At 41.5% G+C, this 20,163-nt stretch overlaps 1 protein-coding gene across 2 annotated transcripts in view; it reads left to right on the top strand.

Annotated features, from left to right (window-relative positions):
- LIN7A (lin-7 homolog A, crumbs cell polarity complex component) overlaps window positions 1-20,163 on the top strand; it is a 154,374-nt gene that overhangs the window by 111,688 nt on the left and 22,523 nt on the right. The gene's annotated exons all lie outside the window — the stretch shown is intronic.

Genomic DNA, 20,163 nt, shown 5'->3' with positions numbered 1-20,163 from the left:
CAGGGTTCGGAATGGTGCACTGAGCCTCTTGGCCATGCCAGGGGTATACTGAGCATTCCAATGAGTGTTTCTGATTAAACTTCAGTTTCTGCAGAACGAGGCACCAAATACAGTGGGTGGGTGCTGGACATACCCCTTTCCTACATTTACAGCTTTTCCCCGTCTTCTGCCTGCCTTCTGTCTCTGACTGACAGATTACTGAAAAATAGTGACCCATCAGTCAGAAACCGGAGGCAGTAGAAAAGGAAAAGATGCGCACTCTTGCTATAAAGGTGCGAACTGAACGTGGAATTACCCCACAAAACATAATCCAAGAGATAAACAGTCACACTCAATGTCCGATTTAATTGCAGAGAAGGAGGATTTATTTCAATTACAAAAATAGTATTTCACCGCAGTTGAAAAAGCAAGATATTCCAGAGGTATAAGGTAACGTTTCGACCCTATCCTGGGTCTTTAGCAAACCTTGCTCATAATGGACGGTCAGGAGAGGTAAATAGTGCATAGAAGGTGGCGAAATCCCATTAGGGGCTTATTGTGTGCTGCATCAGGCGGCTGCGGTAATCACTATTTACCTCTCCTGACCTTCCACTATGAGCAAGGTTATTTACCTCTCCTGACCTTCCATTATGAGAGTGCAGCATCAGTCACCAGCGGTGACATCATCGAGGCTGGGCTGAACTGCGTTGACTTTAGGACCGTGGAAAAATTCCAGTGACAATGTCACCGCTGGTGAATGATGCTGCGCTCTCAGCAGCTCATTCACCAGTGGTTTTCAGCCGGGACGGTCGCATCTTGGCACCATCCAGGTTGAAAATTATTTAGCCCCCAGACATGGATTGCAGCGTCGGACACAACAACGGACAGGTATGGAATATTGTTGTTTTTTATTTTATTTTTATTACAGGAGATTGTGGGCTTCGCATGGATTAGGCGATGCAGTAAGTATAGTTTCATTGAGATTAATAAAGGAGTCTGTGTCATTTTTTCAAATAAAGGACTTTATTCTGGTTGTGTCTTTATTTAACATATAATTATAGGACTAGTAATGGAGAGGTGTCTTATAGACACCTCTCCATTACTTAGCTCGGGGATTGTTGTCACCTGACAAAGGTGACATCAACCCCACAAATATTACCCCACTTGCCACTGCTACAGGGCAAGGGGGAAGAGCCGGGCAAAGCGCCAGAAAAGGCACATCTAATAGATGTGCCTTTTCTGGGCAGCTGTTTTTAGGCTGGGAGGGCAATATCAGTGGCCCATTACCAACCTGAGACTACCAGCCCCCTGTTGTCTGCTTTAGCAAGGCTGGTTGTCAAAAATAGGGGGACCCCACGCTGGTTTTTAAAATTATTTATTTAAATAATTAAAAAAAGAGCATAGGGAGACGTCTATTCTTGATAACCTACCTTACTGAAGCTGACAGCTGAGGGTTGCAGCCCCCAGCTGTGAATTTTGCCTGGTCGGTTCAAGAAAATAGGGCCGAACCCACGTCGGATTTTTCATTCACTTATTTAGTTAGATCGCAGCCGGCGGCTGAGGAAAACCCTGATCATCCACACCTACTGTCACTGTTATTAGCGGCAGCAGGTGTCGGATGATGGGGGTAAGAGTCCCAAAAGCCCCCACCTGCTGTCGTTCGGACTTTAATATAGCTCTCATCATTCTCCTCTGCTCATGCTGATCACTGACTGATCAAGGAAGAATGATGAGAGCCGTCTTCAGCACCTGCCGCCGGGGAACAGCGCTTACTGTAGCGCTTCTTCCCCGGTGCCGATGCCTGTCACACGGGGGACATCAATGTGTGCTCTCCGTGTGCGGAACATTTTGACATCCATGGAGACGGTAAAAAACGGTCATGTCAGCGTGTTTTGTCCATGGGCACATGGTCCATGGAAACACACTGACATGTGCACAGACCCATTCAATTGGATAGGTCTACATGTGTACATGTCTCCGGTACATGTGAAAACTGTCACTACACGTACCGGAGACACGGATGTCTGAAAGAGGCCTTAAAGAGAGTCTGCCAGCCGAAACAGGCAGTATAAACTCAGTACAAAAAGCAAGTCCGTTCCGGTGCTATCCCAAAGATACCGTCTAAGTACCTAACAAGGGTATGTAGACCTCCACATTGTGATGATCACTATAGCACTGGGCACTTTTTGATAATTTTTACTGTACCTGCTGTCACAGCTAATATGGATTTTGCATTGAGCATTTTACTTATGGTTTGAAGCATGAGCAGATTACATCACAGTTGTTCATAATAATGTTCTAACTATGATTGTGAATTACTATGTGAATAATTTTTTCTTTTGGACATTTTAAAATCTAGTTGCATTTCCCTCCGAATATCGCCGTTCCATCATGTGATTCAATTTTAAATTCTCTCTTTTTTACATGTGATCTCTTTTATATTTGTTCTGTCCAGTTTTTGTATGTATACATATTTATGAAGGTGTTAGATCCCATGTACTATATGTGGACACTTGATATACATTTATGTGCAGATGCTATCAGGTCAGAAAAGAAGGTTTAATATGAATTTGAGACAATTTGTGATGGCTAGAAGACAGTGTACCTTCAAAATGGCAGGTCTTGTAATGTATTCTCACCATACAGTGGTTAATGCCTAAAGTAATCCAAGGAATTACAAACACTGAACCAATGACAGGGTCATGGGTGACCAAGGCATATTGATTCATATGTGAGAAAATGTAGTCTGTCCAATCCTACAGAAGCACAAATTGTCAAAAACGTAAATGATGGCTATGGTGCCAGATACCATAGGACAGGAACCTCCAGAGGTTTTTTTGAGAGCATGTCTCTTGGGTCAAAACTGTTTTGGTGGCAACATGGAAACCTACACAATGCTATGTAGGACATTTACTGTAACGGTGTATGTATCACGATCCCTCTTGATGCTACATCCTCACAAATGAAATGCCATAAGTCAACGTTTTCATTGTGCAATGTAATATATTGTTTGGATTCACTGACTAAAGTAGATTAAATGCTAAGAATGTATAGAATGAGCAGTGACTGGAAGAATATAGAGGGGTGATTTCAGCTACTGCTGCCTGCAAACATTGCGAGTATACTTCTGTGTAGTGACCGCTTTCGAAAACTGCAGCTCAGCTCCTGTTGAAGAAAGTATGGGCTGACCTACAGTTCTCAGCAGTGGCTACTACACAGTGAACAGATCTGTACTATACAGCGCTGTCATCAAGGGCTAAAAATTATGAATCTCTGAGGGTGCTGGGTGTTGGGCTCACACTCATTTAATATTGTTTACCTTTCCTAAAGAAAACCACATTAAAAGGGTTTTCTGATCTTTTGTTTGTTACCCTATGTGACTGCAGACCTCTGAATCTTCACAGTGTGTGCACACGGTGTCATAGTTCTGCAATCTCTGCAGCAAGAGTGGGCAGTCGCATGACTACAAGTAAGAGATTTGCATTTTTATGGCCACATTCTCACTGGACGTGTGTGACTTTGGTCACTTCAATTCACTACTGCGTGCAGCCAAACACGTCTAGTCAGAATGTGGCCGGAAGTATGCAAATTGCATACATGCAATCATGTGACTGCCCACTCTCGTCACTGACACAAGAAAATCCCGACAGCGTGCGGTGCACGCATTCTGGTAAATCAGAAGTCTGCAGCTGAAGGGTGACTGAAGACTTGGCAAAAGACAGAAACCCCTTTTAAGAATGTTGGTTAGGTACGTACAAAGTAATATATTTATATACAAGGTGAGTTAAAGAGGATTTTTTTCTCCTAATAAATATTTTTCACATTTTTTTTCACATCCACTGATGTTCTTTTATGTCACTTGAGTTTTCTTTCACATATAAATTAACATAGAATATGCATTTGGATGCTTTTATTGGAATAGTGTTACATAGAGTACATCTAATTTCTTTGTTCTCAGTGTATAATAATCACATGAGATCTCATTCAAAGTAGAGTATTTCTACAGCATTTAAATTGATGTATGTAAAATAAGGGCAACCTTTTCTAAGATCACTAGGAAATGGAGATATATTGTTTAGCTGTATTGTCTCAGAAAATAAAAGATTTCTGAAAACATTTCCAGTATAACAAATGACAGATCCAGCAAAGTATCTCTTTTTGCCGTTAATGTCACATAAACAATTTTCAATATTAAAAAGAAGGATATATCACTAGTCAAACCTAATTAAAAAATGTCCAGCAAGAATCTTTTCCACCCCTGCACCCTCCACCAGTCTATCACTCCCTGCATTTCTTTTACACATGGTGTAATTAGTTCCTAATAGTCCAGTTCACTCTTTGATTCTATTCAGCCTCCATCTTGATTTACAGATTTCGTCCTGCAATTCTCTCTTTCTATCCAATTTAAACACTCCAATGATGCATCACTTTTCTGTCTGCTGTAGTAACACTATGACTATCTTCCCTTTTATAATCTCTTAAATAATCTAATATATTATAAGTGTACAATTAGGAGGATAAACTGGGAACTGCTACATAATGAATGAATGACAGGAGCTGTGCACTCATCATCAATACCTGTGATGGGAGTTCCCCCCCCACCATTTTGGAAAACTTTGGTGGTACAGCCCATGCAGTTTCATCATGCATGAACTTGTGTTGACTGAAATGTGACCACTTTAATGCCCTCGTCGACACTTTCTTTGTGCCCTTAAAAATATAGGAGATTGTTAAATTCACTATATACCGTATCTCAATGCTGAAGAATTGCTTTAAACAGTGCATGTGATCATATACTCTAGTAGGACAGATTCATGTTTCCTATTAGGACTAAAAAAAAGTAAAATGTGAAAATATAGAAAGTTTTTAAAAATGTTAAAAATTAAGAAATCTAGAAAGTCAAATCATCCTTTTTTGCATGGTAAGAGTAAAGAAATGTAAAAGATAAAAATCTAAAATAAACATATTTGGTATCTCTATGAACACAAAAGTAAGAGCCCCAAAGTATAAAATTATTTAATCAGTACAGTAAATACTATAAATAAGAAAAATTAAATGCCAGAACTGCCATTCTTCAATCACTTCACGGACCCACAGAAAAGCTATTAAAACATTGTATGTGTCCCCATTGAAAACTACAGATTGCTACATAAAAACAAGTCATTTGTCACGATTCCTCTCCTCAGAGTGTCTGGGACTCTGTGATGGACAGTTCTGTCATCCTATCCTGTGCTGTGGTGTGCTGAGCTGTCGGTGCTTTGATTGACAGCTTGGTTGACATGACAGGAAGGTGCAGAGATTTCCACAGGTGTTCCATGTTCTTGGTAATTGTCGTGCTATTTAGGTGAGCTGTCTGGCCGAAATCATTGCCAGTCAAAAGCTTGTGCTCTCTGGTGTGTTCACCTGCACCATGTGCTGTAAGTTTTGATCTTCTTCTGCTGCTGCTGACCTTTGTACCATGTTCAAACTACCCCTTTGTTTTTGCCCCTTTGTATCTGATCTTCTGCTCCTGACCTTTGGACCGTGTTATGACTACCCATTTGTTATTGCCCCTTTGCATCTGATATTCGGTTGCTGACCTTTGAACTATTACACAATCACGGAGGGCACCATCAAATAGTAATACTTATTAGATGGGATCCAACCACAGTATGTCTTAAAATCAACAGACATGACAAACCAGAGGCAAAGAAGACATACATCCAAAGCAGGGATCACCATAGAAAAATATAATTTTTTTTTCAAAGGCAATACAAAACACCAAAAAGCAGAAGAACATAAAACCATTTAAAATATACAGAGGTTTTTAACCAATATCTGTATAAATGAGAGCAGAAACACGCCCTATAAGTAATCCACTAGATGTTCATGAATATCATGTACAGCATGTCTACAAAACAGATATAAATAATACATAACAGCCTTATGATAAGCTGTTGGGTCAATTCCTAATTATAAATTGTACTAATATACATTGTTGTGAGTTCATTTTCCCCTCCGTCACTGAGGCCTGGTGAACTCCCTATTCTAGTGAAGGAAGGTAGTGAGCCTGATTATCAGGCACCTGGGACTAATGAAGACGATTGGCTGAGTGGAGTCACTGACTGGATTTAAGGCAGCCTACGCCCTTTCTGCCCTGCGGGTGATTTCTCTGTGAACTCTTGGACACCAGTCTGATTCCTGCTCTCCTAAAGCTAAGTTTTCTGTTTTTGCCTTTTTGCATCTAAGATTTGTTTTTATTTTTCTTGCTTTTTGGATTCTGCTACTCCCTGCTGGAGTGTGCAGTGTTCCTTGAGCTCTGTCTTCTGAAAGTTCCTGAGTGCTGATTTAGTTTTTGATGCTTAGTTGCTTCAGGGCCATTTTTATATCAGCTTGTTGGCTTTGTCTCTGATAGGGTTTTGGCAGATTGCAGACAGCAGCCTTCCTATCTGTTCCTATCTATGTAGTTTTTGGGCCCCGTCTTTGCTCAGCATGTCTTTCTGTCTGTGTAAGTGTTTTCATCTTGCTTCACCGTCATTATATGTGGGGGGCTGCCTATTGCTTTGGGGTCTGCTCTGGGGCAGTTAGATTTCCCCTTTCCTTCTTTAGGCCTATGTATCTCTCCGGCTGTGATCGAGGGGTCTAGGTCATCGTAGGAACCCCCCACGGCTACTGCTAGTTGTGTTGATAGGTTCAGGGGTCTGCAATCTGATAGTTGCCAACTTCTCTGGTTTTCAGGCCTTAGCTAGCATTTCTGTTTTTGCCTCCTACGGTGACTCAATCATAACAGAATCACCCGCCCAAACCGCAGATCCTGGGGTACTCAATAGCAGGAAAGAATTGTGTTTAAAAAAAAAAAAAAAAAAGAGGTGTATGTATATTCTTTCCTCTATATCTCTGAGGCCGTAGGGGGAATTTTTTTTCTCTCAATGGAGATAAAGCAAGTGTCTGATCATGTGGAGCAGCTCGCTGCTGAAGTGCGAGGAATTTCCGCCTATCTTGCTCGTTCACATGCTGTTGAACCAAAGATCCCCACACCTGATGTATTTTTTGGGGATCGATCTAAATTTTTGAGTTTCAAAAATAATTGTAAATTATTTTTTGCTTTGAAGCCTAACTCGTCAGGGAGCCCCGCGCAGCAGGTTAAAATTGTCATCTCTTTGCTGCACAGCGATCCCCAGGATTGGGCGTTTTCTTTGAAACCAGATGTCCCTATTCTGACTAATGTGAACGCATTTTTTCAAGCCTTGGGGTTGCTGTACGACGAACCTAATGCTATTGATCAGGCTGAAAAGACCCTGTTAGCATTGAACCAGGGTCGAGAATCTGCAGAGTTGTACTGTCAAAAGTTCCGAAAGTGGGCGGTCCTTACTACCTGGAATGATAGTGCCTTGGCTGCTCTCTTTCGGAAGGGTTTGTCAGAAGCCGTAAAAGATACTAGGGTGGGATTTCCTGTTCCCTCTGGTCTGGACGATTCTATGTCTTTAGCCATTCAGGTTGATCGGCGTTTACGTGAACGCAGGATTACACGAGAGGTGTTGCCACCGGTTGAACAGACGTCTGAACCTATGCAATGTGATAGAGTTTTGTCTAAGGCGCAACGTCAGGAATTCAGAAGGCGTAATAAGCTGTGTTTTTTCTGTGGAGATGCCTCACATGTTATTTCTGTTTGTCCTAAACGTGAGAAACGCTTTGCACACACGTTTTCTGTTGGTGGGGTTCAGCCTAAGTTTCTTTTGGCGATTACTCTGATCTGTTCCCTGTCCACATTTTCCACCAAGGCTTTTGTGGATTCGGGAGCAGCGCTAAACCTAATGGACTTGGATTTTGCTAAACGTTGTGGATTTCCGTTGACACCTCTGCAGACGCCTATCCCTTTGAGGGGGATTGATGCTACCCCTCTGGCTAAAAATAAACCTCAGTTTTGGACCCAGTTGGTCATGCGGGTCACCCCAGACCACCAAGAAAATTGCAGATTTTTGGTGTTGCATGGTCTGCATGATGCCGTTGTTCTGGGGTTTCCCTGGTTGCAGATTCATAATCCAGTTTTGGATTGGAAGTCTGTGTCTGTGGTGAGTTGGGGTTGCCGGTGTACCTTTAGTGAGGCTCCGGTTTTTTCCACCTCTCCTCAGTCGCATGAGGTTCCTGACTATTTGGCGGACTACTATGATGTATTTAGTGAGAATGAGTCTGCGTCCTTGCCTCGTCATAGGAGTTATGACTGTGCAATTGAACTAAACCCGGGGTGTACATTTCCTAAGGGTCGGCTCTTCAATTTATCTGTACCCAAGCACGAGGCTATGCGGTCCTATATTAAGGAGGCATTGGAGAAGGGTCATATTAGACCATCCTCTTCACCCTTAGGTGCTGGGTTTTTTTTTGTAGCCAAGAAGGATGGTTCTTTAAGGCCTTGTATTGATTATCGTGCCCTCAATAAAATTGCTATTAAATATCAGTATCCGTTACCCCTGATTTCGGATCTATTCTCTAGAGTCAGAGGTGCTTGCTGGTTTACCAAGCTTGACCTCAGGGGGGCGTATAATCTTATCCGTATTAAGCAGGGGGATGAATGGAAGACGGCGTTTAATACTCCGGAGGGACATTTTGAGTACCTGGTGATGCCTTTTGGGCTCACTAATGCCCCTTCTGTCTTCCAGTGCTTCATGAACGATATTTTCCGAGACTTTGTCGATAAATTTTTGATTATCTATCTAGATGATATTTTGATCTTCTCCAAGGATTGGGATTCTCATGTGGAACATATTCGGACTGTGTCCCGGATCTTGAGAGAGAATTCTCTGTATGTCAAAGGATCAAAATGCCTTTTTGGAGTACAGAGAATTTCTTTTTTGGGATTTATTTTGTCTCCGTCAACTATTGAAATGGACCCGGCCAAGGTACAGGCCATTTATGATTGGGTTCAGCCCACTTCTTTGAAGGCCCTCCAGAAGTTTTTGGGTTTTGCTAATTTTTATCAGAAATTTATAGCAAAATTTTCTAGTATTGCCAAACCATTGACTGACCTGACCAGGAAGGGTGCGGATGTGTTGAATTGGTCTACGGAGGCGGTTGCTTCCTTTCAGGAGCTGAAGCGTAGATTTACCTCCGCCCTGGTTCTGCGGCAACCTGATGTCTCACTCCTGTTCCAGGTAGAGGTGGATGCTTCTGAGATTGGTGCGGGAGCGGTGTTGTCCCAAAAGGATCCGGTAACATCTAAAATGAATCCCTGTGCTTTCTTTTCCCGTAAGTTCTCTTCATCTGAACGTAACTATGATGTGGGGAATCGGGAACTGTTGGCCATGAAATGGGCATTTGAGGAGTGGAGACATTGGTTGGAGGGAGCCAAACATCAAGTTGTGGTCCTCACTGACCACAAAAATTTGATTTACCTAGAGTCGGCTAAACGCTTGAACCCTAGACAGGCTAGGTGGGCCTTGTTTTTTACACGTTTTGATTTTGTGGTCTCTTTCCTTCCTGGAACTAAGAATGTCAAGGCAGACGCCCTCTCTAGGAGTTTCTTTGCTGATTCTCCTGTGGTGACCAAGCCTGCCACCATCTTAGGTGAAGGGGTAGTTCTTTCTGCCATCTCGCCCGATTTGAGACTTGCTCTGCAAGAGTTCCAGGAGGACAAACCTGAGCGTTGCCCCAGTGGAAAGTTGTATGTTCCTGACCAGTGGAAGAAGAGAGTGATGTCTGAAGTTCATTGCTCTGCATTGGCTGGTCATCCAGGTATTTTTGGTACTAGAGATCTGGTGAGTCGCTCTTTTTGGTGGCCCACCTTGTCTCATGATGTCAGGAATTTTGTGCAGTCCTGTGGGACTTGCTCCCGGTCTAAATCTTGTTCTCGCTCTAGTGGGTTGTTGATGCCTTTGCCTGTCCCCAGGAGGCCATGGACCCATATTTCAATGGATTTCATTTCTGATATGCCGGTCTCTCAAAGAATGACTGTTATTTGGGTGATTTGTGATAGGTTCTCTAAGATGGTTCATCTTGTACCCCTCCCTAAGTTGCCATCTTCCTCTGAGATGGTGCCTCTGTTTTTGCAACAGGTGGTTCGCTTGCACGGGATTCCTGAGAACATTGTATCTGACAGAGGAGTTCAATTTGTGTCTAAATTTTGGAGGACGTTCTGTTCCAAGTTGGGAATTCAGTTGTCCTTCTCTGCTTTTCACCCTCAGACCAATGGGCAGACAGAGAGAACAAACCAGACCTTGGAGTCGTATTTGAGATGTTTTATTTCCGCTGATCAGGATGATTGGGTTTCATTTTTGCCCTTGGCCGAATTTGCTTTAAATAATAGAGCTAGTTCTGCCACTTTGATGTCACCTTTTTTTTGTAACTTTGGTTTTCACCCTCAATTTTCTTCAGGGCAGGTGGAGCCTTCTGCCTGCCCAGGTGTTGACACTGTGGTGGAGAGAATGCACCAGATCTGGGACCAAGTGATGGATAAGTTATCTCTCTCCCAGGAAAAGGCCCAGCGGTTTTCCAATCGACATAGGACCATTGGTCCCCAGTTTAAGATTGGTGATATGGTGTGGTTATCATCAAAAAATATTGCTATGAAGGTGGCTTCTCCTAAGTTTAAGCCTAGATTTATTGGACCTTACAAGATTTTGGAGATTATTAATCCGGTCTCTTTTCGTTTGGCTCTTCCTGTCACATTTAAAATCCATAATGTGTTCCATAAGTCCTTGTTGAAGAGGCTTGTTGAGCCAGTTGTGCCTGAGGTGGCACCTCCGGACCCTGTATTGGTTGAAGGTAACTTGGAATATGAGGTAGAGAAAATTCTGGATTCCCGTCTGGCTAGACGGAGACTCCAGTATTTGGTTAAGTGGAAGGGTTATGGTCAGGAGGATAATTCCTGGGTCTCTGCCTCTGATATTCATGCCAAAAGATTGGTGCGTGCCTTTCATCGGGCTCACCCTGATCGCCCTGGTAGCGTTGTTGAGGGTTCGGTGACCCCTCCTCAAGGGGGGGTACTGTTGTGAGTTCATTTTCCCCTCCGTCACTGAGGCCTGGTGAACTCCCTATTCTAGTGAAGGAAGGTAGTGAGCCTGATTATCAGGCACCTGGGACTAATGAAGACGATTGGCTGAGTGGAGTCACTGACTGGATTTAAGGCAGCCTACCCCCTTTCTGCCCTGCGGGTGATTTCTCTGTGGACTCTTGGACACCAGTCTGATTCCTGCTCTCCTAAAGCTAAGTTTTCTGTTTTTGCCTTTTTGCATCTAAGATTTGTTTTTGTTTTTCTTGCTTTTTGGATTCTGCCACTCCCTGCTGGAGTGTGCAGTGTTCCTTGAGCTCTGTCTTCTGAAAGTTCCTGAGTGCTGATTTAGTTTTTGAAGCTTAGTTGCTTCAGGGCCATTTTTATATCAGCTTGTTGGCTTTTGTCTCTGATAGGGTTTTGGCAGATTGCAGACAGCAGCCTTCCTATCCGTTCCTATCTAGGTAGTTTTTGGGCCCCGTCTTTGCTCAGCCTGTCTTTCTGTCTGTGTAAGTGTTTTCATCTTGCTTCACCGTCATTATATGTGGGGGGCTGCCTATTGCTTTGGGGTCTGCTCTGGGGCAGTTAGATTTCCCCTTTCCTTCTTTAGGCCTATGTATCTCTCTGGCTGTGATCGAGGGGTCTAGGTCATCGTAGGAACCCCCCACGGCTACTGCTAGTTGTGTTGATAGGTTCAGGGGTCTGCAATCTGATAGTTGCCAACTTCTCTGGTTTTCAGGACTTAGCTAGCATTTCTGTTTTTGCCTCCTACGGTGACTCAATCATAACAATACATGCTATTTAGGAAGATATTAATAATAACTGAATAGTACATACTTGTATCCTGCAACCAAAAATGATGTGAAAAAGTAACAAGACAGGAATCACACCCAAACACTATGGGGTTTTTTTTGGCACCAAATATCAGTCAAAAATGATAGAGGCTAGTGCACCAGCCAACATCCTATATATATAGTTTGGAAAAAATATAAAGTGCAGAGGATTAAAGGATTGCGAAAAATAACCAAAGAATAAGGCACCCTTTCCTCATATACTTTACCACCCCAGACGCCTGGCTGAAGTAAGACATGCTTCACAGACTATAGATTGCCTTTAAACAAAGATCATTGTGGAGGGGGAAGGTACCGCTCCCATAACCCGACGCATATCGTCACTATTGTGACTTCATCAGGGGTAGGAAAAAAGTGACGGTGTAAGTACAACCCTTCAGTTTAAATATGCACAATAAATTAGTTATGTCGCAGCAGCTGCAGAGACTCACCGCATGGAGAACGCGCACAGCACCAGTGTGTGGCCGCTGAACCGGAAGTCACAGGAGCGCATGTGCAAGATCATTGTCATAGAGACCATAGACGCTATATGGTTATTGTCAGAGCGCATGTCAGAGAGTGATGTCATGAATACCATGAATATTTACTTCCGCGTCTGTGCAGTAGAATATGGAAGGTCCTGTCCCTACTTTCAGTACAGTCACATGACCTTTTCAAAAAGGTCCTTTTACCAAAATAATGCGGTGCCATACAAATAAGTATAGTTACCTACTACAACAATAGTTGCAGATATAATTTAAACTTGTAAACGCATACAGATATACAATATAGGCGCCACATAAATAAATATGAAAAAAACCAATACAATTTCATGCAGTATACGTATATAATCAATGTATCTCCAAGGGAAACATCCCAGTATATAAGAACCATAAAGCTAAGGTCCTAATGATAATATTTATATACTAACCATATTTCACTATATAACCTAAAAGACCAATATGATCAGATGTCAATAAGTAAATAAGTAAATAAATAAGTCAATAAGTAAGTAAATAAAGGATTTTGGGGATATGTCAAAAGTAAAAGAAAAGTCAAAGATGCTATAGGATTTTTACAGGATGAAAATGATGAAATGGTAAGACAGGATGTTGAGAAGGCTGAACTTTTAAATTCCTATTTTGCATCTGTTTTCTCTCAGAAAGGAAATGTAACATCAACTGTTCTTCACTGTCCTATTAAGGGAATAGAAGAATCCAGGATATCTATAAACAGAAAGATAGTGAGGAAACACTTAGCTAACCTAAATGAATTCAAGTCTCCAGGTCCAGATGAATTACACCCCAGAGTACAGAAGGAGATAGCAGAAGAAATTTTTGAACCCCTCTCCATAATCTTTGAAAATTCTTGGAGAACAGGAGAAGTGCCAGAAGACTGGAGAAGAGCAAATGTTGTTCCTATCTTCAAAAAGGGGAAGAAGGTGGACCCAGGCAACTATAGGCCGGTGAGTCTGACTTCTATACCAGGAAAGATCTTTGAGCAAATTATTAAACAACATGTATGTCAATACCTGGATAAGAATGAAGTGATTAAACAGAGTCAGCATGGGTTTGTAAGTAATAAGTCATGTCAGACTAACTTAATTTCCTTCTATGACGGTATCACTGATTGGGTGGATCAAGGAAATGCTGTAGATATAGTATATCTTGACTTCAGCAAAGCATTTGACAAAGTCTCTCATACAATCCTTATTGAAAAAATGACTAAGTATGGAATGGACAAGGCAACTGTTATGCTGTGGATTCATAACTGGCTTAGTGATCGGACCCAAAGAGTGGTCGTAAATGGCTGCACATCCAGTTGGAAGAATGTCTCAAGTGGGGTACCACAGGGCTCTGTCCTGGGCCCTGTATTGTTAAACATTTTTATCCACGATTTAGATGAAGGAATTGAGGGTAAACTGATTAAATTTGCTGATGACACAAAGCTAGGAGGGATAGCTAATACTAGAGAAGAGAGAGAGAGGATTCAAAAAGATTTAAATAAACTGGAGAAGTGGGCAGCAACTAACAGAATGGTTTTTAACAGGGAGAAATGCAAAGTACTACATCTGGGCAATAAAAATGAAAAAACCATATATAGAATGGGAGGAATAGGGCTAAGTGACAGCACATGTGAAAAAGACTTAGGTATACTAATAGATCACAGACTGAATATGAGTCAACAGTGTGATGCAGCAGCAAAAAAGGCAAATGCAATTCTAGGATGTATTAACAGAAGCATACAGTCTAGATCACGTGAAGTCATTATTTCCCTCTACTCCTCTTTGGTCAGACCTCATCTGGAATATTGTGTCCAGTTTTGGGCACCACATTTTAAAAAAGACATCAACAAACTGGAGCAAGTTCAGAAAAGAGCGACAAGAATTTTGACCGGTCTGCAAACCCTGTCTTATGAGGAAAGGTTGCAGGATTTGGGAATGTTTAGTTTGCAAAAGAGAAGACTGAGAGGAGACTTAATAGCTGTCTACAAATATCTAAAGGGCTGTCACATTGTAGAAGGATCAACTTTATTCTCATTTGCACAAGGAAAGACTAGAAGCAATGGGATGAAACTGAATGGGAGGAGACACAGATTAGATATTAGAAAAAACTTTTTGACAGTTAGAGTGATCAATGAGTGGAACAGGCTGCCACGAGAAGTGGTGAGTTCTCCTTCAATGGAAGTCTTCAAACAGAGGCTGGACAGACATCTGACTGGGATGATTTAGCGAATCCTGCTTTGAGCAGGGGGTTGGACCAGATGGCCCAGGAGGTCCCTTCCAACTCTACGATTCTATGATTCTATGATTCTAAGTATATCAGTATCTTTAGGACGCAGCAAGTAGTTTAGGTGGTATAAAAACACCTTATCCAACAACCATTATGAGTAGCAGGCGTTTTAAATGTCTCTGATTCCATATTGAAAAAAGTACACACACAATGTATAGATGTTAGAACAACATTCAGCATATATGTTCCCATATTCCTGATCAAAGAAAAAGGAACTGGAGCATTGGTCACAAGGATTCAAAAGATATCCTCAGTCCATACCCTCCTATCGTAAATGGATACAGTTTTGATAGACAAGAATATTTAAGTGGCCCCTAAGGTTTAGATGTTACCCACATTCAAAGGATATAGACATACAATATTGTTGTACCTATGGTTGAACACAAGGCGTGACGTACAAAGATGCAAAGTTTTTTATCTCGTTCAAAACAAGTCACCTCCAGATGAAAAGGAGGATGATAAAATAATGTATACTTGAAAAATGAGTTGTCATAAGTGTTGTCAGGTAGAATGGAGCATAGAACCCCCCCTTTTTTGCAAATCATACAGTTCAAAAACTGTATGGAAAAATATACACACCCCAACACCCTATTATCAATACGAACTGGATGCAGGTCTTCAAGCGTACTGGCAATGCATAAAGGTCTGCAGAGACATTCACATATAGACATACACTTAGATCCATAAATATGTTGGCCTCTGAATGCTGATGCCATCCAAACCAACCACATGGTTTAAGGAGTCGGAAAGAGACCCTGTATCCATCCCATAAATGAAAGGAGAATTGTCCCCAGAAAGTAAAACTTCCTGTGCAGGGGAAAAAAATGATGAAAGGACTGTATTTGGTGCCATTCAACCCAAAAAAGTGGAGTAAATGGGGTCAACCGCACCTCCAACCTGTAAGGCCGGCACGTATCACAGATGGAAAATACAAAATATAACACATATCATAATCTCAATCCAAAATATATATTGGTAGTAAAATGTCACCATCAAATGTCCATTAAATACGAGAATTTCTGCAAGGTAAAGTGTCCTAAGACAAAGTCACAGAAACAAATGTTTGGCGAACAAGTCACCGTAGACAAAAAGGAGGGACTATACCTGATATATATATATAGAGAGTTAAAAAGGTCAGGCACAAAATGAGTAAGTCAAATGGAGATCCCTCTATAGTGTATGAGCAGAGTACCAATCTAAAATATACCAAGAACCCATTAAGCCCATATGAGGGGTTTTTTCTAGAGATGAAATATCAACCTCTACAGAGTAGACAAAATTACATTGCCACAAATGTGGGCAGAACAGAGAAAACAAGAGGCACAATTTCAATAGACAGCAGTACACCAGTCCATTATAATTGTTTATAGAAGCCTGAGAATAATAGTTCCTCATTTAGGCCCAACGGGGCAAGGCTGCATAAGTCATATATCCATATGGATTCACACTTCAATAATTTGAGGGTGGTGTTTCCTCCCCTGTTGTTGGTGTTGACTGTTTCCAAGCCCATAATCTTTAGTCCTTTGGTACTGCTTCTATGTACATCCAAAAAATGGTCCACCACAGATGAAATTGCTTTATTTTTCTCTCTGTCCTTCTTGGCAGTGGAAATATTAAATAAATGTTGCTGGGTATGTCTTCTTAATTCTTGAGTGGTTTGACCCACATATGGTTTCTGGTCCCCACACATCAGAAGATAAACCAAATTTCTAGACCTGCAATTAAAGAAGAATTTAGGTCTTATTGGAGACTGTGCTGTGCTGTGGGGATGGAATAGCCATCTTGTGCGATCATATACTGGCATACGTTACATCCACTGCATGCATAAGTTCCGTAGATTCTAGTGCCCCTCCCCATGTGTACCCTGGGTCTCTGATAATGGCTATGACACAACTGATCTTTCAAGTTTTATGCACGCCTGGCCACCATTTTGGGAGTTAAAGAGGTGTAATTTGAAAGTCTGGACTCACTCAGTAGAATATTCCAATTCTTAGAAAGAATTTTATGGACATCAGTCCACTGATTGTTATAGGTCGTAATTACAGCAAGATCCCTCCTACTGTCCCGTGTCCGTTTCTGGAGTAAGCTGGATCTATCTGCATTGTTGGCAAACTGAAAGGCTCTAGACACTACTGAGATCAGTAGCTAGAGAGTGGAAATCCTTACGAGAGCTACAGTTTCTACGAAGTCTTAGAAACTGACCTTTAGGGTTTTCCATCTCTTAGGTGTCTTGGGTGAAAGCTGTCATAATGGAGGAGACTATTGGTAGAAAGGTCATGTGACTGTACTGAAAGTAGGGACAGGACCTTCCATATTCTAGTGCGCAGACGCGGAAGTAAATATTCGTAGTATTCATGACATCACTCTCTGACATGCGCTCTGACAATAACCATATAGCGTCTATGGTCTCTATGACACTGATCTTGCACATGCGCTCCTGTGACTTCCGGTTTAGCGGCCACACGCTGGGACTGTGCGCGTTCTCCATGCGGTGAGTCTCTGCAGCTGCTGCGACTTAACTAATTTATTGTGTATATTTAAACTGAAGGGCTGTACTTACACCGTCACTTTTTTCCTACCCCTGATGAAGTCACAATAGTGACGATACACGTCGGGTTATGGGAGCGGTACCTTCCCCCTCCACAATGATCTTTGTTTAATGGCAATCTATATTCTGTGAAGCATGTCATACTTCAGCCGGGCGTCTGGGGTGGTAAAGTATATGAGGAAAGGGTGGATTACTTATAGGGCGTGTTGCTGCTCTCATTTATACAGTTATTGGTTAAAAACCTCTGTATATTTTAAATGGTTTTATGTTCTTCTGCTTTTTGGTGTTTTGTATTGCCTTTGAAATAAAAATTGTAATTTTCTATGGTGATCCCTGCTTTGGATGTATGTCTTCTTTGCCTCTGGTTTGTCATGACCTTTGAACTATGTTCAGACAACCCGTTTGTCTTTACCCCTTTGCATCTGATATTCTGCTGCTGACCTTTGGACCGTGCTCTGCATACCCGTTTGCTTTTTTTCCTTTGCATCTGATCTTCTGCTGTTGCCCTTTGGACCATGCTCTGACTACCCATTTGTTATTGCCCCATTTGTTTATCCGCTATTTCTCTGGCATTCTAACCCTGGAATGTGACATGACTTGCAACTTTGTATTTTCCCTTGGTTTACTACGTGATCTTTTGGTATGGACCCCGGAACATTTGACTGCGCCGATTCACGTCGTAGCCGTGGGTTGTGACTAGCGTCACACCGTTGACAGAAAAATTAAGAAACACAATTTGCTTTACAAATTTCTGTATTCTTTCTAACTACTAAAATAATATAAAAAACCACTCAAGTTTGGTATTATCACTGCAATCACACTTGCTTTGACAGCACTTGTATTCCCTTCCTTTTTTTTAATTACATTACATGTTAAAATGAATGGTGTTGTTCAAAATTACAACTCGGCTCCTAAAAAAAAAAAAGTCCTTATGTGGGTATGTAAATGAAAAACTTAAAATGACAATATAACTCTTAGGCTGGTTTCACACTTGCGTTTTTTGCGCTTTTTTTGAGCAAGAAAACGCATGCGTTTTTTTCCTATACTTTACATGGGTGCGCATACACATGCGTTTGTAGGCACATGCGGTTTTTTGTAATGTGCGCTCGGGTGCACAATATGCATCCTGTTGCATTTTTTGCGCTTCCAACTTGTCCCAAAAAAACGCATGCGCACGCAATGCGTTTTTTTTCACCCAACCATCCAAAAAAACGCACAAAAACACATGATGCATTTTTTATGTGCGTTTGCACTGCACACGGTGCACAGCGCAAAAAAACGCAAGTTTGAAAGTAGCCTTAGAGGGGGAGGAAAAAATAAAAGGAGAATGAATGAAAATTGGTCATAGCGGGAAATGGTTAACAATACAAATGATCAAGGTAGGATTAAGGGCTCATCCAGATGTCCGTGCAAATTGGTTTCAGATCGGACCACAGTGTACTGACTGGCTGCAGCTCTCTCGACAAGAGCGTGACAGCCTCCTAGAAATACAGTGCCTTGCGAAAGTATTCGGCCCCCAGGAACTTTTTAACCTTATCCCACATGTCATGCATCAAATATAAAGATACCAAATGTAAATTTTTGGTGAAGAATCAACAACAAGTGGGACACAATTGTGAAGTTGAGCGAAATTTATTGGTTATTTTAACCCCTTCACCCCCAAGGGTGGTTTGCACGTTCATGACCGGGCCAATTTTTACAATTCTGACCACTGTACCTTTATGAGGTCATAACTCTGGAACACTTCCATTGATCCCGGTGATTCTGACACTGTTTTCTCGTGACATATTGTACTTCATGTTAGTGGTAAAATTTCATTCAAATAACTTGCGTTTATTTGTGAAAAAATGGAAATTTGGCAAAAATTTTGAAAATTTTGCAATTTTCCAACTTTGAATTTTTATGCCCTTAAATCACAGAGATACGGCACACAAAAAACTTGATAAGTAACATTTCCCACATGTTTACTTTACATCAGCACAATTTTGGAACCAAAATTTTTTTTTGTTAGGAAGTTATAAGGGTTAAAATTGACCAGCGATTTCTCATTTTTACAACACCATTTTATTTTTAGGACCACATCACATTTGAAGCCACTTTGAGGGGTCTATATGATAGAAAATACCCAAAAGTGACACCATTCTAAAAACTGAACCCCTTAAGGTGCTCAAAACCACATTCAAGAAGTTTATTAACCCATTAGGTGCGTCACAGGAATTTTTTTGAATATTTAAAAAGAAATGAACATCTAACTTTTTTTCACAAAAAAAATATTTCAGTTCCATTTTTTTTTATTTTACCATGGGTAACAGGAGAAATTGGACTGCAAAAGTTATTGTGCAATTTGTCCTGAGTATGCTGATACCTGATTTGTGGGGGGGAACGACTGTTTCGGCGCATGGCAGAGCTCAGAATGGAAGGAGCGCCGTTTGACTTTTTCAATGCAAAATTGGCTGGAATTCAGATCGGACGCCATGTCACGTTTGGAGAGTCCCTGATGTACCTAAACAGTGGAAACCCCTTACAAGTGACCCCATTTTGGAAACTAGACCCCCCAAGGAACTTATCTAGATATGTGGTGAGAACTTTGAACCCACAAGGGCTTTACAGAAGTTTATAACGTACTGCGGTACAATTAAAAAATCATATTTTTTCCACAAAAATGATCTTTTCACCCCAATTTTTATTTTCCCAAGGGTAACAGGACCCTAAAAGTTATTGTGCAATTTGTCCTGAGTACGCTGATACCCCACATGTGGGGGTAAACCACTATTTGGGCGCATGGCAGAGCTCGGAAGGGAAGCAGTGCCATTTGACGTTTTTGGCTGGAATTGAGATCGGACACCATGTCGCGTTTGGAAAACCCCTGATGTACCAAAACAGTGGAAACCCCCCACAAATGACACCATTTTGGAAACTAGACCCCCTAAGGAACTTATCTAGATGTGTGGTGAGAACTTTGACCCCCCATGGGCTTCACAGAAGTTTATAACATACAGTCATACAATTAAAAAATCATATTTTTTCCACAAAAATGATCTTTTCACCCTC

This window comes from Dendrobates tinctorius, unplaced genomic scaffold, assembly GCF_039654945.1.
Source record: "Dendrobates tinctorius isolate UK_male_01 unplaced genomic scaffold, ASM3965494v1 ptg000241l, whole genome shotgun sequence".
Lineage (NCBI taxonomy): Eukaryota > Metazoa > Chordata > Amphibia > Anura > Dendrobatidae > Dendrobates > Dendrobates tinctorius.
The sequence above is the reverse complement of the archived record's forward strand: the minus strand, read 5'-3'. Positions and strand labels throughout refer to the sequence as shown.